This window comes from Carcharodon carcharias, chromosome 17, assembly GCF_017639515.1.
Source record: "Carcharodon carcharias isolate sCarCar2 chromosome 17, sCarCar2.pri, whole genome shotgun sequence".
NCBI classification, from domain to species: Eukaryota; Metazoa; Chordata; class Chondrichthyes; order Lamniformes; family Lamnidae; genus Carcharodon; species Carcharodon carcharias.
In genome coordinates, this window is record NC_054483.1 from 818,518 (window position 1) to 822,628 (window position 4,111).

The 4,111-nt window shown below is 42.0% G+C and overlaps 1 long non-coding RNA gene across 1 annotated transcript; it reads left to right on the top strand.

Moving 5' to 3' along the window:
- Window positions 1-2,307: 2,307 nt before the first annotated feature.
- Window positions 2,308-3,664, top strand: LOC121289934. The gene is made up of 2 exons (XR_005945674.1): window positions 2,308-2,437; window positions 3,344-3,664. It is a non-coding gene; the product is annotated as an uncharacterized LOC121289934 (long non-coding RNA).
- Window positions 3,665-4,111: the final 447 nt, after the last annotated feature.

Genomic DNA, 4,111 nt, shown 5'->3' on the forward strand with positions numbered 1-4,111 from the left:
ATTAACAAACAATGGCTCTGTTTAAAACAAAAAAACTGCAGATGCTGGAAATCCAAAACAAAAACAGAATTACCTGGAAAAACTCAGCAGGTCTGGCAGCATCGGCGGAGAAGAAAAGAGTTGACGTTTCGAGTCCTCATGACCCTTCGACAGACTCTGTTTACCTCACCACAGCTTTGAAAAGATAGCTTTGATAAACATGTTTATTGTTCCACAGAATGCACCAGTAAATGTATCCTAATGTTTTACTATTAACTTTAAAGTAAGTTAAAATTTAAAAATAAAACACAAAGGGTGGTGGCAACCTGGCACTCTCTTCCCCTCTCCTTCAGTAGAAAATTTCAAAACTGAGAGTAGATTTTTGTTAGCTTGGGTCATTTATGGTTAAGGGACCAAGGCTTGGAGATGGAATTGAGACACATATCAGCCAGGATCTAATTAAATCTTAACAAAAAATAAAAATACCTGGAAAAACTCAGGTCTGGCAGTATCTGCGGAGAAGAGCACAGTTAATGTTTCCAGTCTGTATGACTCTTCAACAGAACTAAGTAAAAATAGAAGAGGTGAAATATAAGCTGGTTTAAGAGGGGGTGGGAGAGATAGAGCTGGATAGAGGGCCAGTGATAGGTGGAGATAGCCAAAAGATGTCATAGACAAAAGGACAAAAAGGTGTTGATATTATCTAAGGAAAGTGATAATAGGTGACATTAAGGGTAGAAAGGACAAGCAAGGTACAGATAGCCCTTGTGGGGATGGGGTGGGGGGAAGGGATCGAAAAAGGCTAAAAGGTAGAGATAAAACAATGGATGGAAATACATTTAAAAATCCGCAGTGTTTTGTTTTTATACTAATTAAATTTTATGTCTTATGAGGAAAGGTTGGACAGGCTGAGCCTTTTCCCACTGGAGTTTAGAAGAGTGAGGGGTGATTTGTTTGAAGTATATAAGATCCTGAACGGCCTTGACAAGGTGGACATGGAAAGGATGTTTCCTCTTGTGGGTGAGTCCAGAACTGGGAGGCACTGTTTTAAAATTAGGGGTCACTCTTCTAGGACAGAGATGAGAATTTTTTCTCTCCGTGTGTTGTGAGACTTGGAACACTCTGCCTCAGAAGGTGTTGGAGGTGTGGTCATTGAATATTTTCAAGGCAGCAATAGATAGATAGATTCTTGTTAGGCAAGGAAATCTAAGGTTATCAGGATTAGATGGGAATATGGAAATCGAATCACAAGATGATCAGCCATGATCTTATTGAATAGCGCAGCAGGCTCGAGGGTCCGAATGGTCTACTCCTTCTATTTCGAATGTTCTTATGTAAATGGCTAAACAGGCTTGAGGCCTCCTCCTGATCCTAATATAAAGAACTGAGGGTCTTTACGATAAGGCTGGGCACTGATGCTGGTAGTAGGTCTACATGATCTTGGTTTATAAATTGGCATTCTATTGTGGATAGCTGAGGTGCTTTGTTTGAACTACCCAGACAGCAAAGCTGATGGAGGGCCTTGGAGTGAGTGTGTGTTATAGATCTGGTTTCCTGAACAGCTCCACATTTCTGATCAAGCCACTGTGGTGGATTTTGAAAGCAGCAGCGCACACCCAGGCTAGTGAAAATGAAATGTGTTACATTTTGCCCTGGAGAGATCCACGTGCTGGCCGAATGAGAGATGGAAGAGGGCAGTTTGATGCTGTGACAATTGCAGTGCATGTACCGCATATCAGGACTCCAGCCTGATAATTGAGCATGCTTCGAGGCAGATAATACTGAATTAGGGGGTCAGAGTCATATAAGTGTGATGTTTGCAGACACAGTCTTGTCTTTATTAAGGTTTCAGAGTTGAAAATCGGTTCCTTTAATGGAATTCCCCAACTTGCGTTCTTCTTCCTGTGGCAGGCAACTTCTGGTATCTCATCCAAAGTAGCCATTCTTTATGTACATATGAATTAGGAGCAGAAAATGGGCCACTCGGCCCTTTGAGCTTGCTCCATCTTTCAATAAAATCACGGCTAATCTGATTATAACCTCAACTCCACATTCCCACCCACTCCCAATAACCTTTCATCCCCTTGTGTGAAGCTAGGCAGAGAGTTTCGGTGTGCAGGATTGCACAGAGAGCGCGCAATCTCCGCACAGAATCACCTGCCCACAGGGCAGCGTTAAGGCCTGCAGGCCGTTGTATATTTTTAAACTTCCTATCCTGAAAGTGGTTACAGTGCTGAAGTGGTCCAGGCTGAGAGAGGCTACCTCAGCACAAACTGCTTTGAACTTGAGACAGCCTGTTGTGTGTGCTTCATAATGGCACTGGGTGATGTCCACTGGCATTGGGAAATTTGAGAATGCGGGTTCTAACTTGTGCGTCGACCTTTGTTTTTCAGGGCAAGAAACTGGATGGCTCTGTTAATGCTTACGCTGTTAATGTGCAACAGAAAAGGAAATATCGGTGAGCAAGTGGCGGGATTCATGGGCCAAGACACGATTGAAACATGTTGTAATTAAGTCGATTAGTTTTAATATTGTCTCAGTACATTTATGATGCTGTATTGCGATTCACCGCCTTAGATTGATCCAATCACCATGACCTGTTTGCGATTAAACTTTCCGAATACACTTTTGTCACAATTTAAAAAGAAAACCTCTGAATTGTTCTGCTGGCTGCACAATGTGAAAAAATTTCACGGAGCATTCCGATTTAACAAGGCCCCAATCAAGGCACTGGAGAAACTGCGATTGATTATTTCTTGGCAGTTAATTAGCACATGATTTCACAATCCTTCACTCCAGGTGCAGGCATCAGCGCACATAGAATTATTGAGGCCCACGAGCTACTGGAAGCCAGTGTGCAGCTTGCAAACAGTAACCAAAATCCCAGCCGGTATGCAAATTACCAAAATTATATGAAAAGACTACGCAGCCCCCATGTCACTTCAGAGAATTATCAGGCACTCCCCAGGGGTTTATGTTCCTCTGATTCCCTCACTTCACTTGCCATCTTGAAGTCACCACTGAGCATTCATTTTGTGCACAGTGGTGAGGGGAGTGATCACCTTTAGGTAGACCATGTTGGGTCAAAGCTTTCTCACCATTCTGCTGCTGATTCAGCATCCTGGAGTTGCAAAGGCCCCCTCCCAGACATGAGAAACAGATCCACATAAGTACAGCAACTTAATATAACCAGTTATTAATTGTTGTAAATACCGCTGCAAAGGGATACTGTATATATTATTTCAACCGTTAATATAAACTCAGATAGTTCACACAAATCAGCGTCCTTATTTGAATTAGAGCTGTTTGCATCAGGATTGTCTTAAAGTAGTCATTCTCAATCACTTTTCTTATTCTTGTGCAGGCAGTACATGAACAGAAAGGGTGGATTTAACAGACCTCTGGATTTCATTGCATAACTCCTTTTTGGCTTGTAATGGCATGATGATAGCATGTGATGTTCTTTACACTGTGGCCGGGGTGACTGCAGCCATTCCTCATCTGACATAACTTCCAGGCAGAGTCCTGCATTGTTTAGTTTGCGCCCTAGAGTAAGGCACTGTTGGTAGGATGATCTTCAAGCCTGACAGAGAAGGTTTGACTGCATTTGTGATGTTTATTCTGTATATTGTTTTCAAATTACTGTACTATTAGCAAGGAATAAAAATACAAGGTGACAGAAAAATTCTGCAGATTCGTCAACGTCAATAAAAAAGCAAAGTTAAGTTCACATTTTGGGTTTGCACCTCTCCAGCATTGACCTGTCCTTCTGAACTGCCTTTTTATTTTACATCTCCAACATATGCAAATTTGCTGTTGGGGCTGGAAGCTGTGACAGTCTTCAGCTCAAAAAAAAAATCCCAAGCGCAGCATATTTGTCCATTCTTAATGATCAGGGTGCAAGTTTGCTTTAACAAATTGAACAGTACACTTCTGATGTGCCAGCCCCTGTAAGTTTAACGATGCAGCCACTTTAAAATTAACAGCTACTTCTGGAGTCAAATTCCACATCATCAGATGGAGGTTATTTTTTAAACTTCATTCTTCTTTGGTTTGGATTGGCAGCACACTGGAGTTTCATGCATTCATTCTTTGGATCCAGATGCTAGCGTTTGCCTTGACACTAGCTGAG